The sequence below is a fragment of the Mya arenaria genome, chromosome 8, assembly GCF_026914265.1.
Source record: "Mya arenaria isolate MELC-2E11 chromosome 8, ASM2691426v1".
NCBI lineage: Eukaryota > Metazoa > Mollusca > Bivalvia > Myida > Myidae > Mya > Mya arenaria.
Genome location: NC_069129.1, coordinates 44,215,671 through 44,239,348, shown reverse-complemented (window position 1 = coordinate 44,239,348; position 23,678 = coordinate 44,215,671). Strand labels below are relative to the sequence as shown.

The window sequence follows — 23,678 nt, the reverse complement described above, 5'->3', positions numbered from 1 at the left end:
TTTCGCAACAAATGTCAACTCATTTTTCCTTCAAAACTCATTGTTTATCACTCGATTCACCTCACTTTCATACTCAGTTCTGCTCTTTATTGTCCCCGCAATATGTACAAACACCCCCTTTGCCACCAGTCTCGCCCAGTGTGTGCATTCCACTTTTTTTTTTCACAGTGCACCATGAACAAGATCCCCAATGTGAGGAAGCTGTCCACCGGCTACTGCGTCTTCAAGGCGACAGAGGAGGCCGAAGAGGTAGCCCGGCGGAACGTCCACAAGGGCTGGACGCATGCACTGCCGCAGGACAACGTCCACGCCAACGCCCAGCGAGCGGCCAGGGAGCAGGGCATACAGGACCCCGACAGGTTCACGCTGCGAGGCCTCTATGAGCTGCAGCTCGGTAAGTATCGGGGTCAGACCTTCCACTGGCTGCTGGAAAACGACGTTGGCTATGCGACCTTCCTCATCTGCAAGATGGAGGACGAAGGAGGCAACACAGGTGACACGCCACTTAACAAAAATAAGCACGAGCTCAAGGTAAGCACCACTCGCTGTATCCGTCTCTTGTCTCGCGCCGTGCTCTCACGCAAATGTACATCCCGCTCTCACCTCTCTCTTGCAGACCTACATGCAGAGCTTCCCGGACGGCCGGGCCGCCTTGGCGCAGAAGCGGAAGTCCATTGACTTCAGGAACATGGCGCTGGAGGCCGAAAGGAAGAGGAAGACGGCCGCCGCGCTACTGAAGTCTACACTCCCTACAGCCGAGGTGGCACGCCGCCTCCAGAAGACCGCGCAGCACACCAAGCTGCCCGTCCCCAAAGTCTCAGCTACAGCTACAGGTACTTAGTTATTCGTGGACATGACAATGTAAATAAATAAATAAATAAATGTCTTGTGCTTGTGCACTTCTACATTAACGCGCTCTCTTGCAGTGTCCAAGCCACCGACGGAAGAGATGGGTGACCAAGAGCTGCTGCAGGAAGTCAAGACCTTCGAGTCCAGCCAGACCGCGGTGCCGGCCAGTCAGCCGAAGCCAGCTCCCCAGACCGAGGCCGCAGCTGGGACTTCGGAAGCCCGGCCATCCCTGGCAGAGCTCAGACAGGAGGTCAAACTTGGTGGTAAACTGCAGCCAGCCGGTAAGTCGTGTTTGAAAGATATATTAGTGCTCACAGTCCTCGATTGTCTATTTCATTGGAGACTTTGTATACTTGTTTGCCGCCGCAATATGTACTAATGTTTGGCATGCATTTTCATTCAGATGTGTCCGCGGCGTATCGGTAAGTCTTGGGTGTGGACTTAAATGTGCTTAGCAACTAGTGTTAACAGCGCCTATTCGTAATCTATCTTAGCTAGCATGTGTTGTCATAGCAATTCACTTTACCTCATAGTACCTCACCTAACCTCATCTTACTTAACCTCACCAATATATACATGTATATAATATACATACACAAGTGTAACAATGCGTTCTATGTGTTGTTTGCTGCTTCTAACTATACTTTTATCTGTTGTGTGGCTGGGGCTTTTGTTATTGTGGTCATAGATTAGACTTTAGATAAGGCATTTTATTAAATAAAACTTGATAATATATTGTAATTTTCAATAGAAATAAAGTTAAACTTGTGAAATTGAAATGTTCACTTAAAAAAGCCGGTACTCATTGACAAGACTGTTGCATTTCAGATCCCCATCCTCTTCCCAGAGGGTGGAAGTCGAACCTGCCGCCCGTCGACCACAGCTGGGTGTCCAAGGCCCTTGTGCGCCACAACGCGCAGGGCCGGTTGGAGGTCAGGCCAACTCAGCTGTGGTACTACCCCCCCCAGGCGAGCCTCAACCCGCACGGCATTCCAGGTGTAGACAGGTACTTTGCCCACCCCCTGCTGGTGTGGATGCCCCGTCGCCTGTGGGCCGTCAAGGTGAGCTGTGTCGTGTGCCGGAGGGAGCTGGTGGCCGCGGGTCCGCACGATGTGGTGAGGGAGGTGCTGAACCTGACTGGCTTCTACTACGCGGTAACTGAGGAGCTGCAATGTAAGTCTTGCAACAAGCGTTACCTGGGTTGGAGTCAGTCTGTGCTGAATCAGCTTGACGTCGCGCACCGTAACCTGTTCTCCGCGGTGCTCACATACAAGTAAGTACACGGTACAGTAACGCGGTTAGAACTCGAACGCACTACTTGCACCGTGCGCCCGGTTGTACACGAGCTAATGTCTTTTTCAGGTACGCGTGCGACGTCACCGTGGTCACCCTTCTGCGGACCAGGGGCCAGGGGAACAGCGCCAACCAGCTGCGCCGGAAGCTGGAGGAGGAGCACAGCCAGGAGTGGATGACCAAGACCCTGCACTACCTCGCAGACTGCCAGTCCGTCTTTGACTCCAAGGTGGTCGCCAGGCAGGCCGTGCACGATCCGCCACGGCGAGTTCCGGTTCCCCAGGCCGCGTGGCTCCAGACCGTCTACTGCCACGACATAATGGGTAGGGTGGACGACATCAAGGCGGCGATCACTTCAACATTCGGTAGGATCCTTAAGATGGATTCTACCAAGAAGGTAATTGGTTACATCTGATCTCGAGTGTGCATTTGTCTCCGTTGCTTCCACCGTCCGGTTCGCACTGATCAAACTGCCGTCTTTTTTCCACTTCAGGTCGCAAAGAAGTTGGCTGGCCAGAGCCGCGGCACGGCTTCGTGGGCCTCCAACGTGGGGAACGAGAAGGGCCAGGTGCTGATGAGCGTCCTGACCAGCAGAGAGGGCTACGGGCTTGCGAGCATGGTGGACGGGATAGTGGACCGCTACGACAGAGCCGCGGAAGACCCGCCCCAGGTCCTGTACGTCGACCGCGACTGCTGCGGCGACTCGGAGATACACAGGATGTTCCACGCCTGGCCGCTCATGAAGGTACGTCTGGACATCTGGCACTTTATGCGCAGGTTCTCTGCTGGTTGCTCCACAGATGCTCACATTCTGTACCCTCTGTTCATGTCGCGGCTGTCCAAGGCCATCTTCGAGTGGAGCAGCGAGGACCTGGAGAAGCTGAAGGAGGCGAAGACCGCCGAGCTCATGCAGCGCCAGGTGGAGCGGCCCAGCAGCGAGGACATCTGCCACTGGCTGACCAAGCGCGAGCTGGCCCTGTACTGCCGGCGTCGTACCCGCGGAGTCGAGGAGACCACCCGCCTGATCGGGGAGCTGATGGAGGCGTTCATGGGAGACCAGGGCAGGGACACGAGCGGAGTGGCCCTGTTTGACAACGAGGTGATGACCGCCATCTGGGACAGGCAGAAGAGGCACATTGGCTGTATCCAGGACCCAGAAGGCATCTCCCTCTACACCGTCACGGGGACCTCCAAGAAGGGCGGCACCGTCCTGTGCAGGTACCGGTGCGCTCGTGGCTCCGTGTCCCTGGAGTCCTTCCACAACCACCTCGCCAAGTTCATCCCGGGCACGACCGCCTCGGACGCCCACTTCCAGGCCTATCTGCTGGACGGACTGATGAGATGGAACGAGGACAGGGAGAAGGAGGCTACAGGCGGAAGCAACTACAGCGGCCAGTTGCAGCACTCCGTGAACAGGTTGAGTTACGCGCTTCTGGACCGTAAGTTGATCCCTGACTTCAGGCCTCCTAGGGCGTACACTGGTAGGTAGCACGGTTTTGACAGTTGTTTTTGTATATGTGTGTATGTATGTATGTATGTATGTATGTATGTATGTATATATGTATTTATAATGTCTTTATACTCTGGTTGTGTATTTACCACACTGTACTGTGTTCTTACCTGCATCTCACCTCTCCCCCACGTTTTTCAGGCGAAAAGATCGGGCTAGAGTACCTGTACGGGCAGAATCACATGGAGCTGCAGGCGGTCACCTTGGACCCTGAGGATGCGGCGTCTGCGAGGGTCGAACCAGAGCCGGGCGCCATCTCCATGGACGACGAGGCAGAGGATGAGGGCTTCCAGGAAGAGGAAGACCCCACTCAGCCCCCCGTGGACGAGGAGCAACTGAGGTCTGACCCGGCAGCCGCACCCTTCAGGAGACCCCCGGCCCCCACCCGTATTCTGACCCCACCCCAGCCCCAGCCACTCCAGGTCCCCGTCCCGCCGCCACCCCCAGCACCCGTGCCAGTGCAACCACCGTCAGGAGACCAGCAGCCCGGGCAGAGTGACCCCACCGTAAGTGTCCGTCTCTGTCCGAACGCCGATGCCCAACTCCGCGTCTCACCCCGTTGCTGACCGTCCTTCCTTCCTCTCGTTTTCAGGATGCCGTCGGTCCGGACAACTTGCCGGGGTACGGACTGGTAGACCAGCTGGCGGACTACCTGCACTCGTTGAGGGATCAGGATCTTGCCCTGACCGACGACCAGGCCGCCCACATCATCCGTCTGTGGGGCATGCTCACAGACTTCGACAAGCAGCCTACCACTCCGAGAGCCCGCCACCGGACCCGGATCACGAAGGTGTCCACTGCCACCTACAAGAAGAAGGGCGCCCAGAGCGTTGTCCCCGGTGTTGATGCTGTGAACCGGTCAGTGTCTGTTATCCTAATGTTGGCCTTTTTCCATGCGGAGTAAGCCCAGCCTGGTGTTCACTAGAGATCTGTCACGTTTACAGGACCATGCGTGGAGACAGTGAGGGTCCCGCCCAGAGACCGGACGCCAACCGCATCATGGCCAGTCTGGTGATCAAGCTCTGCGGGTCCCATCCGTCTCCCGAGAAGAGGGCCGGCCAGAGGATCGAGCGTTGGTCTTTGATAACCAGGGCCTACCGCAACATCAGGCGCCTCGTGGTGGAGCAGCCCCGCGTGGTGGCCGAGACCGGTCTGCAGCTGTTTAACATAAACAATGCAACTTTAACCAAGTGGTATAATGACCGTGTCAAGGTGTGTAAGCATTAGTTGGAAGCGCAGGAGAGCTGGGTGCACCGTTAATTGTATTGTATTGTATTGTATTGCATTGTATTGTGTCTGTTGCAGTCTCTTTTTTTACCCCTGTGCACAACCCTGTGTTTCTCTGCTTTCAGGCCCAGGAGTTAGCCATCTTGGGACAGGGCTTCACTCTGAGAGAGCCTCCCATGGCAGCCTCCACCGGCAACTTTCCTGCTCCCACGCAGCGCGTACCTGTGGGCGAGTTGGCCCCGATCCCACCTGGCCAGGAACACAGCTTCTCCGTCCGGCGCAGCCTGCTCGGAGCCGCCACGGTGCGCAAGCGGGTCCTGATGCCCAAGCCGCCCACCGCAGCTCGCGAGACGCCGCCAAACCCGGACTCCCTGTACGACAGGCAGCCACTTCCCACGCCCGTGCCCTTCGCCGCCACTGCGGATTCCTTGCCTTCCATTGCCAGGTCTACCCAGTGGTACCACAACCAGATCTTCAAGAAGAAGCTGGAGGGCCAGTACGTGAAGGAGTACACCAGGCAGAGGGCCCAGCGGACGTACACCTGCCGCAAGTGCGGCGAGCTGCGGAATGCCCCCTCTCACACCCAGTACTACGGCAGCTGGTACTGCGCCAAGACGGCCCTGGTGACCCCGGAGGAGTGGCGGTCCTCGCAGGTGATACAGCGGCTGGCCAAGAAGCAGCGTCGGCAAGAACAGCAGCAGCAGCAGCAGCAGCAGGCAGAACTCTCTTCTTCATCATCACCCGACCACCATGACAGTGACAAATAATTGTTGAGTGCATTGATAGTGACAATGTCTTCACTGATAGTGACAGTGTAAAATCCCAATTGTGACAGTGTTACCCCCAACTATGACAGTGTTACCCCCAACTATGACAGTGCTCACCCCGGAATTGACATAATTTTTTTTTCTTTCTATTTTTTGGCATTTAACTTGAATTTTACTCGAATTTTACTTGAATTTCTTCCATTTCTATTTGTATTGGCTTGTAATCTATTTTTTCCAATTTTTCCAACATTCTAACAGTTAATTAGAGCTTTCCAACATTCTAACAGTTAATTAGAGCTTTTATTCCCTTTAAAATTCATAATTCCTTCAAAAATCAGCATTAATTCTATTTTGTAATCTCAAGTTTCATTCTTTCGCATATCTTTCTCTTTGGCACACATTTTTCAAAATTACACTATCAAAATTGTTAAAAAAAATCTTCTAAGGCTACCTTCTTTGACACAAGTGCATCTTTGGCAAAGAATGAAGGTCCAAAGTCCTTGTAAAAGCTGATGGGAAGAAGTCTTTTTCTGGTGGCTGACGGGTGGTTGTGTTAGTCCGTGTTTCCTGTGGTTTGCCTGGACCGTGCCGCCCGATGAAAGAGGTGAGGGCCCTGACGGGCCCTCACCTCTTTCATCTTGCTATTGTGATTTAACTGTCCGTCTGACAGGTAACCAAACCTAACCCTTTGCCTAACCCTTTCCCTTTGAACCGCCTTGTCCGTGGCTGACGGGTGGTTGTGTTAGTCAGTGTCTCTTAATGCCTGTTGGTAATGCTTTACTGGTGAATTTATTGGATGACTTTACTTGAAGAAATGCCCGAAACTGCCTGCTCAACAGCCATTGTAGTTCAGTGGTAGAATGCAACCTCTTGTAGGGTGTGACCTGGGTTCGATTCCCAGCAGTGGCAAGCTATTTGTGCAGTTACGGGCAGAAAATTGTAAATTTCTCTTAAACTACTCGGTACGTTCACCAATGAGGCATTATTTTGTTGTGTTACCATTATTAGTTATAAAAATTCACTGTCTTCTGAAGCAGTGCTCATTTTCGCAAATGCTGTCCGTTTAATTAATCGGGCTGAGATGCCGGTCGGAATGATACCAAACTTGAAGATTGAAGAATTACCGTAATGTGTCAAAGTACCGTAAAATCCTAATAAATGTTATGTGCAGAATAAAATATGTGCCATTTTTACTGTGTTTTGTTGTCATTTTCTTCAAAGAATGGACTATGAATGCCTCTGGCATGCCATATGAGGCCACAGGTATTACCGTAACGTGCAAATACCATAAAGTTCTCATAAATGCACTGTACAGTCTCTTAATTGAACATTTTCATGCACAAAAGGGCCGTGCCTGCTGTTAATGGGGCTCACTGTGGTAGACATCTGCCGAACCCTCGCACTTCTTGACCCGACAATGCTAATGCGTGCCTAACTAGTGAGCGTGCGGACTGTTTGGACGAGAATGTTCAGTGTTTTGCCCATTGCTGCACAGATAGCCTGCCACCGCTGGGATTCGAACCCAGGTCTCACCCTCAGAGAGGATGTGTTCTACCGCTGAACTACAGTGGCTGTAAAGCCGGCAACTTTGGGCGTTTCTACGTCTTATTTCTTTCATTATGTCTTTCAATTGTGTCATTGAGTGTGTATTTGTGCAATAAATGGACTGTAAGTGCACCGTGTTCCTGTATACTGAACCTGGGTCTTGGTGTCAAGTTTGTGAGCATCTTTCGTGCCAATAGTCCCGTGTTCCGCCCGAATTTGGTGAAAGGCAACCACAACACACACAAATAAGTGAGAAAACGAGAGTGAAACGTACAGACAGTTGATTAAACGAGCTGTGCGTGACCTGTCAAAAGTGCTCAAAATGGCCCAATTTTTTTTTTGAATTTCCATTTTCTTGAATGGAATCGCTTAAACCGACGGTACCGTCCGAAAGGTCTGTCTAAGCTGTACTAAATCCCGAAATATCGCCAAAATCCGCCCACATTTGACAATTTTGTACGCGTTATTGCGACCCTATGTGCTGATATGTAGTGAATTTGCTGGTTTTAACTGTCCATTCCCAGGGCCCCGATTATCTAGTCGAAACGGCTCTGGCGCCGTCCGAAAACGTCCACCGGGCCGAACGGGGAACGGCCGGGGCGAGCCCCGGTGGCCCCGGGGCGGGCCGGCTATGGCCCCTTATTTGCGTTTTTGAAACATGGAACGCCTGGGGAGAAGATTGCGTGCCCTCCTTTGCGCAGGGGACAGGCGGTTCTTCTCCCCAAACATGGAACAATCTCTCCATCTTCATTGGCTGCCCGTTCCATATTCCATTCCAAGTTGTTCCATGTTTCGACCAATCAACATGGAACCATTCATCACGTGTCTCACTGACGTCATTAAACAACTTGGAACTAACATGGAAGCGGCCATCTTGGATTTTTGCTCACCTATTCCTGCATCTAATACCTTTCAGGGACTTGTCTTCGCGTAAGATCTTCTTGCATTCATTATTAATTATTGTATTCTACTTAAATGTTGCCAAAAAAGGGCATGACATGCCTTTAATTCGCCATTCCGTAACTTGACCTACATTCGCTATTGTCAACTAGCAGACGAACGACAACATCACTATTTTCGCCTATATCTTCCATATTACTCAATGACACGGGCCAAAGGCGCTTGTTTTCGACTCAGATATGTCGGCCCTTCCCTCGCTCAACACCCCTTTCTCACATCTTTCGTAATTAACCAGAAATTCGCACTTCAAACACTTTTCCCCACCCACCCATTTTCGCAACAAATGTCAACTCATTTTTCCTTCAAAACTCATTGTTTATCACTCGATTCACCTCACTTTCATACTCAGTTCTGCTCTTTATTGTCCCCGCAATATGTACAAACACCCCCTTTGCCACCAGTCTCGCCCAGTGTGTGCATTCCACTTTTTTTTTTCACAGTGCACCATGAACAAGATCCCCAATGTGAGGAAGCTGTCCACCGGCTACTGCGTCTTCAAGGCGACAGAGGAGGCCGAAGAGGTAGCCCGGCGGAACGTCCACAAGGGCTGGACGCATGCACTGCCGCAGGACAACGTCCACGCCAACGCCCAGCGAGCGGCCAGGGAGCAGGGCATACAGGACCCCGACAGGTTCACGCTGCGAGGCCTCTATGAGCTGCAGCTCGGTAAGTATCGGGGTCAGACCTTCCACTGGCTGCTGGAAAACGACGTTGGCTATGCGACCTTCCTCATCTGCAAGATGGAGGACGAAGGAGGCAACACAGGTGACACGCCACTTAACAAAAATAAGCACGAGCTCAAGGTAAGCACCACTCGCTGTATCCGTCTCTTGTCTCGCGCCGTGCTCTCACGCAAATGTACATCCCGCTCTCACCTCTCTCTTGCAGACCTACATGCAGAGCTTCCCGGACGGCCGGGCCGCCTTGGCGCAGAAGCGGAAGTCCATTGACTTCAGGAACATGGCGCTGGAGGCCGAAAGGAAGAGGAAGACGGCCGCCGCGCTACTGAAGTCTACACTCCCTACAGCCGAGGTGGCACGCCGCCTCCAGAAGACCGCGCAGCACACCAAGCTGCCCGTCCCCAAAGTCTCAGCTACAGCTACAGGTACTTAGTTATTCGTGGACATGACAATGTAAATAAATAAATAAATAAATGTCTTGTGCTTGTGCACTTCTACATTAACGCGCTCTCTTGCAGTGTCCAAGCCACCGACGGAAGAGATGGGTGACCAAGAGCTGCTGCAGGAAGTCAAGACCTTCGAGTCCAGCCAGACCGCGGTGCCGGCCAGTCAGCCGAAGCCAGCTCCCCAGACCGAGGCCGCAGCTGGGACTTCGGAAGCCCGGCCATCCCTGGCAGAGCTCAGACAGGAGGTCAAACTTGGTGGTAAACTGCAGCCAGCCGGTAAGTCGTGTTTGAAAGATATATTAGTGCTCACAGTCCTCGATTGTCTATTTCATTGGAGACTTTGTATACTTGTTTGCCGCCGCAATATGTACTAATGTTTGGCATGCATTTTCATTCAGATGTGTCCGCGGCGTATCGGTAAGTCTTGGGTGTGGACTTAAATGTGCTTAGCAACTAGTGTTAACAGCGCCTATTCGTAATCTATCTTAGCTAGCATGTGTTGTCATAGCAATTCACTTTACCTCATAGTACCTCACCTAACCTCATCTTACTTAACCTCACCAATATATACATGTATATAATATACATACACAAGTGTAACAATGCGTTCTATGTGTTGTTTGCTGCTTCTAACTATACTTTTATCTGTTGTGTGGCTGGGGCTTTTGTTATTGTGGTCATAGATTAGACTTTAGATAAGGCATTTTATTAAATAAAACTTGATAATATATTGTAATTTTCAATAGAAATAAAGTTAAACTTGTGAAATTGAAATGTTCACTTAAAAAAGCCGGTACTCATTGACAAGACTGTTGCATTTCAGATCCCCATCCTCTTCCCAGAGGGTGGAAGTCGAACCTGCCGCCCGTCGACCACAGCTGGGTGTCCAAGGCCCTTGTGCGCCACAACGCGCAGGGCCGGTTGGAGGTCAGGCCAACTCAGCTGTGGTACTACCCCCCCCAGGCGAGCCTCAACCCGCACGGCATTCCAGGTGTAGACAGGTACTTTGCCCACCCCCTGCTGGTGTGGATGCCCCGTCGCCTGTGGGCCGTCAAGGTGAGCTGTGTCGTGTGCCGGAGGGAGCTGGTGGCCGCGGGTCCGCACGATGTGGTGAGGGAGGTGCTGAACCTGACTGGCTTCTACTACGCGGTAACTGAGGAGCTGCAATGTAAGTCTTGCAACAAGCGTTACCTGGGTTGGAGTCAGTCTGTGCTGAATCAGCTTGACGTCGCGCACCGTAACCTGTTCTCCGCGGTGCTCACATACAAGTAAGTACACGGTACAGTAACGCGGTTAGAACTCGAACGCACTACTTGCACCGTGCGCCCGGTTGTACACGAGCTAATGTCTTTTTCAGGTACGCGTGCGACGTCACCGTGGTCACCCTTCTGCGGACCAGGGGCCAGGGGAACAGCGCCAACCAGCTGCGCCGGAAGCTGGAGGAGGAGCACAGCCAGGAGTGGATGACCAAGACCCTGCACTACCTCGCAGACTGCCAGTCCGTCTTTGACTCCAAGGTGGTCGCCAGGCAGGCCGTGCACGATCCGCCACGGCGAGTTCCGGTTCCCCAGGCCGCGTGGCTCCAGACCGTCTACTGCCACGACATAATGGGTAGGGTGGACGACATCAAGGCGGCGATCACTTCAACATTCGGTAGGATCCTTAAGATGGATTCTACCAAGAAGGTAATTGGTTACATCTGATCTCGAGTGTGCATTTGTCTCCGTTGCTTCCACCGTCCGGTTCGCACTGATCAAACTGCCGTCTTTTTTCCACTTCAGGTCGCAAAGAAGTTGGCTGGCCAGAGCCGCGGCACGGCTTCGTGGGCCTCCAACGTGGGGAACGAGAAGGGCCAGGTGCTGATGAGCGTCCTGACCAGCAGAGAGGGCTACGGGCTTGCGAGCATGGTGGACGGGATAGTGGACCGCTACGACAGAGCCGCGGAAGACCCGCCCCAGGTCCTGTACGTCGACCGCGACTGCTGCGGCGACTCGGAGATACACAGGATGTTCCACGCCTGGCCGCTCATGAAGGTACGTCTGGACATCTGGCACTTTATGCGCAGGTTCTCTGCTGGTTGCTCCACAGATGCTCACATTCTGTACCCTCTGTTCATGTCGCGGCTGTCCAAGGCCATCTTCGAGTGGAGCAGCGAGGACCTGGAGAAGCTGAAGGAGGCGAAGACCGCCGAGCTCATGCAGCGCCAGGTGGAGCGGCCCAGCAGCGAGGACATCTGCCACTGGCTGACCAAGCGCGAGCTGGCCCTGTACTGCCGGCGTCGTACCCGCGGAGTCGAGGAGACCACCCGCCTGATCGGGGAGCTGATGGAGGCGTTCATGGGAGACCAGGGCAGGGACACGAGCGGAGTGGCCCTGTTTGACAACGAGGTGATGACCGCCATCTGGGACAGGCAGAAGAGGCACATTGGCTGTATCCAGGACCCAGAAGGCATCTCCCTCTACACCGTCACGGGGACCTCCAAGAAGGGCGGCACCGTCCTGTGCAGGTACCGGTGCGCTCGTGGCTCCGTGTCCCTGGAGTCCTTCCACAACCACCTCGCCAAGTTCATCCCGGGCACGACCGCCTCGGACGCCCACTTCCAGGCCTATCTGCTGGACGGACTGATGAGATGGAACGAGGACAGGGAGAAGGAGGCTACAGGCGGAAGCAACTACAGCGGCCAGTTGCAGCACTCCGTGAACAGGTTGAGTTACGCGCTTCTGGACCGTAAGTTGATCCCTGACTTCAGGCCTCCTAGGGCGTACACTGGTAGGTAGCACGGTTTTGACAGTTGTTTTTGTATATGTGTGTATGTATGTATGTATGTATGTATGTATGTATGTATATATGTATTTATAATGTCTTTATACTCTGGTTGTGTATTTACCACACTGTACTGTGTTCTTACCTGCATCTCACCTCTCCCCCACGTTTTTCAGGCGAAAAGATCGGGCTAGAGTACCTGTACGGGCAGAATCACATGGAGCTGCAGGCGGTCACCTTGGACCCTGAGGATGCGGCGTCTGCGAGGGTCGAACCAGAGCCGGGCGCCATCTCCATGGACGACGAGGCAGAGGATGAGGGCTTCCAGGAAGAGGAAGACCCCACTCAGCCCCCCGTGGACGAGGAGCAACTGAGGTCTGACCCGGCAGCCGCACCCTTCAGGAGACCCCCGGCCCCCACCCGTATTCTGACCCCACCCCAGCCCCAGCCACTCCAGGTCCCCGTCCCGCCGCCACCCCCAGCACCCGTGCCAGTGCAACCACCGTCAGGAGACCAGCAGCCCGGGCAGAGTGACCCCACCGTAAGTGTCCGTCTCTGTCCGAACGCCGATGCCCAACTCCGCGTCTCACCCCGTTGCTGACCGTCCTTCCTTCCTCTCGTTTTCAGGATGCCGTCGGTCCGGACAACTTGCCGGGGTACGGACTGGTAGACCAGCTGGCGGACTACCTGCACTCGTTGAGGGATCAGGATCTTGCCCTGACCGACGACCAGGCCGCCCACATCATCCGTCTGTGGGGCATGCTCACAGACTTCGACAAGCAGCCTACCACTCCGAGAGCCCGCCACCGGACCCGGATCACGAAGGTGTCCACTGCCACCTACAAGAAGAAGGGCGCCCAGAGCGTTGTCCCCGGTGTTGATGCTGTGAACCGGTCAGTGTCTGTTATCCTAATGTTGGCCTTTTTCCATGCGGAGTAAGCCCAGCCTGGTGTTCACTAGAGATCTGTCACGTTTACAGGACCATGCGTGGAGACAGTGAGGGTCCCGCCCAGAGACCGGACGCCAACCGCATCATGGCCAGTCTGGTGATCAAGCTCTGCGGGTCCCATCCGTCTCCCGAGAAGAGGGCCGGCCAGAGGATCGAGCGTTGGTCTTTGATAACCAGGGCCTACCGCAACATCAGGCGCCTCGTGGTGGAGCAGCCCCGCGTGGTGGCCGAGACCGGTCTGCAGCTGTTTAACATAAACAATGCAACTTTAACCAAGTGGTATAATGACCGTGTCAAGGTGTGTAAGCATTAGTTGGAAGCGCAGGAGAGCTGGGTGCACCGTTAATTGTATTGTATTGTATTGTATTGCATTGTATTGTGTCTGTTGCAGTCTCTTTTTTTACCCCTGTGCACAACCCTGTGTTTCTCTGCTTTCAGGCCCAGGAGTTAGCCATCTTGGGACAGGGCTTCACTCTGAGAGAGCCTCCCATGGCAGCCTCCACCGGCAACTTTCCTGCTCCCACGCAGCGCGTACCTGTGGGCGAGTTGGCCCCGATCCCACCTGGCCAGGAACACAGCTTCTCCGTCCGGCGCAGCCTGCTCGGAGCCGCCACGGTGCGCAAGCGGGTCCTGATGCCCAAGCCGCCCACCGCAGCTCGCGAGACGCCGCCAAACCCGGACTCCCTGTACGACAGGCAGCCACTTCCCACGCCCGTGCCCTTCGCCGCCACTGCGGATTCCTTGCCTTCCATTGCCAGGTCTACCCAGTGGTACCACAACCAGATCTTCAAGAAGAAGCTGGAGGGCCAGTACGTGAAGGAGTACACCAGGCAGAGGGCCCAGCGGACGTACACCTGCCGCAAGTGCGGCGAGCTGCGGAATGCCCCCTCTCACACCCAGTACTACGGCAGCTGGTACTGCGCCAAGACGGCCCTGGTGACCCCGGAGGAGTGGCGGTCCTCGCAGGTGATACAGCGGCTGGCCAAGAAGCAGCGTCGGCAAGAACAGCAGCAGCAGCAGCAGCAGCAGGCAGAACTCTCTTCTTCATCATCACCCGACCACCATGACAGTGACAAATAATTGTTGAGTGCATTGATAGTGACAATGTCTTCACTGATAGTGACAGTGTAAAATCCCAATTGTGACAGTGTTACCCCCAACTATGACAGTGTTACCCCCAACTATGACAGTGCTCACCCCGGAATTGACATAATTTTTTTTTCTTTCTATTTTTTGGCATTTAACTTGAATTTTACTCGAATTTTACTTGAATTTCTTCCATTTCTATTTGTATTGGCTTGTAATCTATTTTTTCCAATTTTTCCAACATTCTAACAGTTAATTAGAGCTTTCCAACATTCTAACAGTTAATTAGAGCTTTTATTCCCTTTAAAATTCATAATTCCTTCAAAAATCAGCATTAATTCTATTTTGTAATCTCAAGTTTCATTCTTTCGCATATCTTTCTCTTTGGCACACATTTTTCAAAATTACACTATCAAAATTGTTAAAAAAAATCTTCTAAGGCTACCTTCTTTGACACAAGTGCATCTTTGGCAAAGAATGAAGGTCCAAAGTCCTTGTAAAAGCTGATGGGAAGAAGTCTTTTTCTGGTGGCTGACGGGTGGTTGTGTTAGTCCGTGTTTCCTGTGGTTTGCCTGGACCGTGCCGCCCGATGAAAGAGGTGAGGGCCCTGACGGGCCCTCACCTCTTTCATCTTGCTATTGTGATTTAACTGTCCGTCTGACAGGTAACCAAACCTAACCCTTTGCCTAACCCTTTCCCTTTGAACCGCCTTGTCCGTGGCTGACGGGTGGTTGTGTTAGTCAGTGTCTCTTAATGCCTGTTGGTAATGCTTTACTGGTGAATTTATTGGATGACTTTACTTGAAGAAATGCCCGAAACTGCCTGCTCAACAGCCATTGTAGTTCAGTGGTAGAATGCAACCTCTTGTAGGGTGTGACCTGGGTTCGATTCCCAGCAGTGGCAAGCTATTTGTGCAGTTACGGGCAGAAAATTGTAAATTTCTCTTAAACTACTCGGTACGTTCACCAATGAGGCATTATTTTGTTGTGTTACCATTATTAGTTATAAAAATTCACTGTCTTCTGAAGCAGTGCTCATTTTCGCAAATGCTGTCCGTTTAATTAATCGGGCTGAGATGCCGGTCGGAATGATACCAAACTTGAAGATTGAAGAATTACCGTAATGTGTCAAAGTACCGTAAAATCCTAATAAATGTTATGTGCAGAATAAAATATGTGCCATTTTTACTGTGTTTTGTTGTCATTTTCTTCAAAGAATGGACTATGAATGCCTCTGGCATGCCATATGAGGCCACAGGTATTACCGTAACGTGCAAATACCATAAAGTTCTCATAAATGCACTGTACAGTCTCTTAATTGAACATTTTCATGCACAAAAGGGCCGTGCCTGCTGTTAATGGGGCTCACTGTGGTAGACATCTGCCGAACCCTCGCACTTCTTGACCCGACAATGCTAATGCGTGCCTAACTAGTGAGCGTGCGGACTGTTTGGACGAGAATGTTCAGTGTTTTGCCCATTGCTGCACAGATAGCCTGCCACCGCTGGGATTCGAACCCAGGTCTCACCCTCAGAGAGGATGTGTTCTACCGCTGAACTACAGTGGCTGTAAAGCCGGCAACTTTGGGCGTTTCTACGTCTTATTTCTTTCATTATGTCTTTCAATTGTGTCATTGAGTGTGTATTTGTGCAATAAATGGACTGTAAGTGCACCGTGTTCCTGTATACTGAACCTGGGTCTTGGTGTCAAGTTTGTGAGCATCTTTCGTGCCAATAGTCCCGTGTTCCGCCCGAATTTGGTGAAAGGCAACCACAACACACACAAATAAGTGAGAAAACGAGAGTGAAACGTACAGACAGTTGATTAAACGAGCTGTGCGTGACCTGTCAAAAGTGCTCAAAATGGCCCAATTTTTTTTTTGAATTTCCATTTTCTTGAATGGAATCGCTTAAACCGACGGTACCGTCCGAAAGGTCTGTCTAAGCTGTACTAAATCCCGAAATATCGCCAAAATCCGCCCACATTTGACAATTTTGTACGCGTTATTGCGACCCTATGTGCTGATATGTAGTGAATTTGCTGGTTTTAACTGTCCATTCCCAGGGCCCCGATTAACTAGTCGAAACGGCTCTGGCGCCGTCCGAAAACGTCCACCGGGCCGAACGGGGAACGGCCGGGGCGAGCCCCGGTGGCCCCGGGGCGGGCCGGCTATGGCCCCTTATTTGCGTTTTTGAAACATGGAACGCCTGGGGAGAAGATTGCGTGCCCTCCTTTGCGCAGGGGCCATGCTAATCTTCTCTGTATCGTTCCAATTTTAGTATATGTACTGCCGAAGCAGTACGAATATGGGAGAGAATGGCATGTCCTAAATATGGGAGAACAGTTTTTTTAACCGAATATCAGATTGCGTAAGGCCAGTGGGTCAGTAATGCACTGCTGAATGTTTAAAGTAAATGCAATTACTTATGATCCGTATAAAAATATGCGTTACATAGTTTAAAATGCTATTATTTAATTACGTAACAATTAAGTTACGTCTTTATTTTCACATAAAAGCACTTTTTAAGGCTATTTCTATGGTACAATGTGCCATAATGCACTGTAGCGTCCCTTGTAAGCGTACTGTGTCAGTGCAGTACGTGTATCGTATATTCTATTAATAGAATCTATTAATGGAACGGTGATCACGTGATACCGGAAGTACGATAAGTCACGGAAACAGCTTATATTCATGGTCCGCAATCACCGCTAATGTATTTAAAATGACAGTACATTGCTTGCATGGAGTTTAGATCATGTAACTCTGGTTTCACTACAGTCACGCATAAATCTTTCGCCTTTTACTAAAGATTTCCGTGCAGTGGATCAATCAATGAGTCTATAGACTTATTTCTTGAGCCTCGCTAATGCGAGGTTAATCACATTCTAATAGCTATTATCGTAAACTAGATTTTACACGGATCGGTGTGTTCTATTGTTGTTTGTATTGCAAGAAGGGGCCTGTTCGCAAGTTTTATTGCTAGTATTCAGATACTAAGACGATAAATAGATGCCATAAAATGCCTTTGGTATTGTTTTATTTTAACGCGTCATTAATGTCCTTCGCAGATAAAGCAGCCCTGTCGATGCCATCTGAAATGAAATGTTTCAAGAGTTAAACAAAAGAGTTTTATCATTCGAATGCTTATTTACTTTTTGAAGACAACGATCGGTAATAAATAAGCCTTACGTAAAACGCTATATAATGACATAAAAAAGTAATACTTTCTCTTGCTTGTTTACTTTTAATAATGTTCCAAGATTGTCGTTCCAAGATTGGTGTTCCAAGTTTCAAAAAATATGGAACGCTTCACGAATTTGCGTGTCATCCTTGCGCAGGGGACAGGCGGTTCTTCTCCCCAAACATGGAACAATCTCTCCATCTTCATTGGCTGCCCGTTCCATATTCCATTCCAAGTTGTTCCATGTTTCGACCAATCAACATGGAACCATTCATCACGTGTCTCACTGACGTCATTAAACAACTTGGAACTAACATGGAAGCGGCCATCTTGGATATTTTCATTCCTATTAGTGGGCTGCAAACCTTAAATACACAAAGCTGCGTGCCAACTTCGGTGGAATTAATCCTTTTTAATACGCATCTACTCAACGAGTGCCAGAAATCCGGATGTCACGGCTTAAATTAGCCAAATACGGGTTTGACCTACTTTCGTTATTTTCGCTTCGTAAACTGACTTGACACTTGCTTTAGACGGCCGTTTCTTTCATTTTACGCTACCCGCCACTCGATAGGCGACTGTTTTGGGCTCAGATATCTTGCAGCTGCCCTCGCTGAAAATTATTTCGCCAGCAATTCAGTATTTACCTAAAAAAACACGCTTTCAACTTTTTTACCCCACCCCTCTTATTTCAATGCAACTGTCAACTTGGTTTTCCACTCAAAAATGCACATTTTTCAATGGAAACATGCGCATTCCATACGTATATTTGCTCATTAGTGTTGTCGCGACATGACCCGACCCCGGATCCGCTCGATCGCACGCGCAATTTGCACATTCACGTTTTCTTTCTTCCAGTCACCTGTCAACTGAGCAGCCGGCAGAAAAATTTTCACCGCGGGCTCTATTTCCACCGACGGGGCACAACGGGCGTGGCCGGGCAGCCGCCTGGACAGGGACAAGGTCCAGACGTGTGGGGAACCCTGCTAGACGGTCCGCGCGTGCCGGCAGCATGCACCTGGTATGTACACTTCTTGATTGCTTATGTGTGTACTGCTAATTACATTCTAATCCCATAAGTAAAACACATTTAACTTGTCCCGAACCTCTGTAACACATATTCCTGCCAAATGCTTGTGTCTTCAGCTCTTCGCGTGCTTGCCAATGCTCGAAACGACTGCAGAAAGACCAGACTCTATGCAAGGCAGGGGACCCTTGAAGCTCCAGCTGTAGCTCCACCCCATAAGGTGTAGCCCCACCCCGCCTGGCATTCGGCTTGACCGACAACTATTTCTGTATAGTATATGAGCTACCGCAACTGCCAGAGTGCGCATTATTTCATTACTAAGCCCGTTTGTATCTGTACATTAGCGTGTTCCCTAAGCACGCATGAAACCGTTGCTGCGGGACACAGAACAGTGACATCTGGTCACTTTTCTGGTACGAAATGATGAATTTTAGGCAAATTGCTCCATGCTGATCTTAACCCGCCACTGTAGTCTCAAGAAAGACACTTTCTACCATGTAGGAAGAGTTCTGGGTTCAAATCCCAGCAGTGGCTTACTAGAAATGCACTTTGGAGCTTATAAATTGTTCGCACTTCTTTTTTAACCAGAAAAGTGTCCAAATCTCATTGCAATGAATACACGTGTAATATTTTGTGAATATTATGCAGCCCAAATGACACTTTACTGTCATTTCTACAGTTGACGATGAATAGTATTGCTCGGCAGAGTTGTACATGCATTACAGCCTTATATTTAAGGATACAGTCTTTTAAAAACATAATATCTCTTCATATTGGTTATATATGTCAGTAAACGCATCAAATCCATGTTTGTTATGCTTTTCAGTCCAATTTCAGCGGCTTAAAGAAGGTTGTTTATGTGTACTGCTGCTTAAAATAGCCAGTGTGCATTTATATCAGCTAAATGCACACAGATGTCAACAAGCCAAAAGCTCTTAGAGACATTACATGTGATGGTGCGTAATAGTTATGCCTAGAAATAGAATAAACCCACCTTTCGGTGAAGTTTCAGGCAAACAATTTGAGCTTTATTTCATTTTAAACCGTTTATAACATGCGGCCAGGCTCAATGTGATGAAAACCGGCAAAATGTGCATAGATCTTCGCTGCAAAAAAATATTTCCAGCCATTTATTCCCACCGAACATGTGATTTGTGCCAATAACTAATGTAAAGCAAGCCCGATGCAAAGTTTCAGAAACATTGGACCAGTTTTGATAAAGAAATGGCCATTTTTAAGTGTCCCAGCACACTCGGTTCTGTCAGAATAGTGTTTTTTAGGCTTTAAAAATGTTTCATTGGCCTGGTAAAAATAGTAAAAGGCATTGTATCCCAATATACATACCATATATGCAAGGAACTACTAGACAGCAAGTTTTATTCCAAGTTTCAACCAGATTGGTTGAGTATAAGGAGATTAATGGTTACTTTTAAGTCTCCAGTCAAGCCCAGTGTCATGAAAACGAGCATTTTTTTCACATATACTGACCATGAAAAAATACTTTGAGGCCATGCATCCTTACATATGCAATATGTATGCAAAGAGCCACTAAATACCAAGAGTTAGTCCAAGTTTGAGCCCTATTTGTCCAATTCTATGGAAATAATGACTGTTTATGGTATCGCTGTATGCCCAGTTTCATGAAAATGTGCTTTATTTCAATGATTATGACCTAGAAAAAATACTTTCATGCCATACATCCAATGGAGCAGACAAACTATGACAGAAACTACCTAAAAGCAAGTGGTTTTCCAAGTTTCAGTAAGAATGAATCAGTTTTAAGGTAATAGTGACCAATTTTAAGGGTCTATTCATGCCTGTTTTAAGCAAATTAGTACACTTTGCATAGATCCAGGCCTGGGTAAACTGCTTTAATGCAATACATCCAATAGAACAGACCCATTATGACAGTAGCCACCTAAAAGCAAGTAGTTTTCCAAGTTTCAATAAGAATGAATCAGTTTTAAGGTAATAGTGACCAATTTTAAGGGTCTATTCATGCCTGTTTTAAGCAAATTAGTACACTTTGCATAGATCCAGGCCTGGGAAAACTGCTTTAATGCAATACATCCAATAGAACAGACCCATTATGACAGTAACCACCCAAAAGCAAGTGGTTTTCCAAGTTTCAGTAAGAATGAATCAGTTTTAAGGTAATAGTGACCAATTTTAAGGGTCTATTCATGCCTGTTTTAAGCAAATTAGTACACTTTGCATAGATCCAGGCCTGGGAAAACTGCTTTAATGCAATACATCCAATAGAACAGACCCATTATGACAGTAACCACCTAAAAGCAAGTAGTTTTCCAAGTTTCAATAAGAATGCATCAGTTTTTAGATAATAATGACTGATTTTAAGTGTCCATTTATGCCCATTTTAAGCAAATTATCACCTTTTGCATAGATCCTGGCCTGGGAAAAATACTTGATGGCTTTTAATCCTATAAAACTTGATATGCATGCAAACGAATGTTGAATATCATCAAGTATGTTAAGTTTCAGCAAGATTGGCTGTGTTTTAAGAAAGAAATAACTCTTAACAAGGGCCCAGGCATACTCTATATAATGAAAGATAGCACAGTAGTCTTTTGGTTAAGATTTTGAATTATTTTTGAATGGAATCACTCATAAAAATTTGATATTTTACCTAAAATAGTATTATGTTGCATAACAGTGATTTCACAGACTCAATGTGTATCATTTGCTAAAATGTTTCTCTGAGTGTCAAGGGAGATGGCTGGGCTCGAGTGTCCGTACTGACAGAACCAGATGGAGCTTCAAACGTTCACCCTCAACACCGAGGATGGCAGAGGGATGAGCCAGAGCCAGGTGACATCACATTGAATAACGAAGCAGAGGACGAGGGCTTCCAGCAGAATAATATGGGATGAGGAGCAAATGAGGCTGACAGGGGGTTGTGTAAGTCGGTGTTTCTTGTGGTTGTTTTGATTTTATTTGATGTTTGCTTGGACTGTGATGCTCGATGAAAAAAGTGAGGTCACATTAGCGCCCTCGAATATTTCAGATTGCTAATGTATTTTATTGACTCTCGAATATTTTATTTTTGTTAGGTAGCTAATCCTTAAAGCTGCACTCTCACAGATTGAACGTGTTGACCACTTTTGTTTTTTGTTTTGGAACGAGCCAAATTTTGCGAAAATCCATAAAAACCTGTTTAATAAGACTGCTGACAAAAAATAAGATCGCAGAATTTCATATTTCAGTTCAAAAATTGATCTTTTATGCATTTTTCTTAAACTGTAAGTAACGGTTTTGGCCATAAAACAAAAATTTTTCGAACAGAAATATGAAGATCTATGATCTGATTTTTTGTCAGCAATCTTATATTATTGGTTTGCAGATGTTTACGCAAAAATTTGCTCTTTACAAGACAAAAAATAAAAAAGTTGTTCATATGGTGAATCTGTGAGAGTGCAGCTTTAACTTTTACCTAACCATTCCCCTTTCAACAGCCTTGTCCATGACTAAAGAGTGGTTGTGTTTGTCAGCTTTTCTTAATGCCTGATAGTTATGCTTTGCTAGTCAATTTGGTTAAATTTCTGGCTATTTTTACATTTAAAGTAAACATTTGGACAAATTGCTCTAAACTTCTCTAAACCCAGCCAATTTAGTCTTAAGAAAGACACTTTCTGCTATGTGGGAAGTGTTCTGGATTCAAATCCCAGCATTCTGGATTCAAATCCCAGCGTTCTGGATTCAAATCCCAGCGTTGGCTATCAAGAATTGCAGTTTAGGGCTCATAGGACTCCTTCAAAATAAAAACAAAAAATGTATCCAAATTTCAGTAAAATTGACATATTTCAAATTACATCTAGTGCAATTATGACAATTTTACAGTATTCTGACATTATGGTTATTCATTCATCTTCAAGTTAGGTCTCATTTTGAAGGGTAACTCGGTCCACATGAAATGATGGACATGATTGGCTATTAATGCGCACGCTTTGACCAGTCAATGTATTAAAATCATTTAAATAATGATGAAACATTAATGGATGACTTTCTGGTGAACTTACAGACTTTTAAGAAAAGAATTTTCAGTGTTCTACCCATTGCTGCACAAAAAGCTTGTAGTCTTAAATAATAGATGTGTTATACGGGATACTTCTTATCCTTTTCATATACGTCTAAATGGGTTTGTGCAAAAACAGGGTTTATTTGAAAAATCTTGTTTGTCTGTCTGAACAAACATGTCATTAAATAGTATACTTGTAAAAAGAATAAAAAATGAATATCAACTGATTTTAATGCTTTCCTGATTTAATTCATAAAAAACAACATATAAACACTACATGGATAATTATGTCGTTTAGTAAAAATAAACACTTAGTCTCGCAAAAAATATTTGAACCTCGCCAGCATTTAGGTGTCGTCCAGTTTTCTGGTAATTCCACTAACAGCCGCCATTTTGACACCGAAACCGAAGCATATTGGGTGCTGACGCTTTTGATTGTGCCTTTTTGCAAACCAAGAACCAATCAAAACAGTTGCAATAAAATGCTGATACAGATGCATCGTATTTACTCGTTAATCTCCGGCAATCAACATCATGATTCCATATCGGAAATGGCTGACTTTTGGCGATGTTATGTGATGTCAAATATCAATGTGGGATTTACTAATTACCGCTAAGGGAAATAATCAGCAAACAGTTTTTACAGACATTTCGCTTTATATACCATTTTGCTATTTTGCTTCTTGTGTACTTGTACCACTGTATTTCATTGTATGTTATCTTTTGTATGGCTATGATGTTGCCACAACATTAATGCTAATAAAACTTATGTTATGTTATGTTATGTTATTTAGTTGTCTCAAAATATGTCAGTCATCCAGACCATCATTTATGAAAAAGCTGATGAATGAAGACTGTATTTTATGTTTGAAATAGATAATAAAGGTGCCTTTTGGTGCCTTTTTTCCCCACAGATTGCAATGCTGTGATCAATACTTAACAGCCAAAGGTCAAGAATCTATAATTATTTGCCTTCAAAACATGATTTCCGGACTGCTAGCTAAAGAACATCAGCAAACATGTTACCGGTATATATTACCTTTATACACCTTTACTGTGTAGTAAAATCAAACAGATGAATATCTACATTAAAGTGATGAAAGCCAGAACTACTTTATTGCTTGATGTTACCTCGACGGTGGTCAATCACAGAATGAATATTTCAGCTGAGCTGCACGCTTGTATACTCTCAGGCAGACAAATTCATTATTTATATGTGTAAAACGTGGTAAATCCACTTTGCCAGAACTTGAAGTTGAAGGGAGACAGCCCTATTTTTACTAATTATTAGTCAAAATAGGTCTGTCTTCCCGGGAGTTGTTGTTGTTGTTGAAAACAACTTCCGGTTATTAAATAATG

The 23,678-nt window shown here is 47.9% G+C and overlaps 6 non-coding genes and 1 pseudogene across 6 annotated transcripts; 3 read left to right on the top strand and 4 right to left on the bottom strand.

Annotated features, from left to right (window-relative positions):
• Positions 1-6,484: 6,484 nt before the first annotated feature.
• Positions 6,485-6,555, top strand: Trnaq-uug (transfer RNA glutamine (anticodon UUG)). The gene has a single exon. It is a non-coding gene; the product is annotated as a tRNA-Gln (tRNA).
• Positions 6,556-7,147: 592 nt separating this feature from the next.
• Trnar-ucu (transfer RNA arginine (anticodon UCU)) lies at positions 7,148-7,218 on the bottom strand. The gene has a single exon. It is a non-coding gene; the product is annotated as a tRNA-Arg (tRNA).
• A 7,689-nt stretch (positions 7,219-14,907) lies between these two features.
• Positions 14,908-14,978, top strand: Trnaq-uug (transfer RNA glutamine (anticodon UUG)). The gene has a single exon. It is a non-coding gene; the product is annotated as a tRNA-Gln (tRNA).
• A 592-nt stretch (positions 14,979-15,570) lies between these two features.
• Positions 15,571-15,641, bottom strand: Trnar-ucu (transfer RNA arginine (anticodon UCU)). Its single transcript has one exon. It is a non-coding gene; the product is annotated as a tRNA-Arg (tRNA).
• Positions 15,642-16,266: 625 nt separating this feature from the next.
• Positions 16,267-16,376, bottom strand: LOC128245195 (U6 spliceosomal RNA). The gene has a single exon (XR_008263106.1). It is a non-coding gene; the product is annotated as a U6 spliceosomal RNA (small nuclear RNA).
• A 457-nt stretch (positions 16,377-16,833) lies between these two features.
• Positions 16,834-16,950, top strand: LOC128245162 (U5 spliceosomal RNA). The gene has a single exon (XR_008263073.1). It is a non-coding gene; the product is annotated as a U5 spliceosomal RNA (small nuclear RNA).
• Positions 16,951-17,368: 418 nt separating this feature from the next.
• LOC128245199 (U6 spliceosomal RNA) lies at positions 17,369-17,433 on the bottom strand (annotated as a pseudogene).
• Between the last annotated feature and the right edge of the window lie 6,245 nt (positions 17,434-23,678).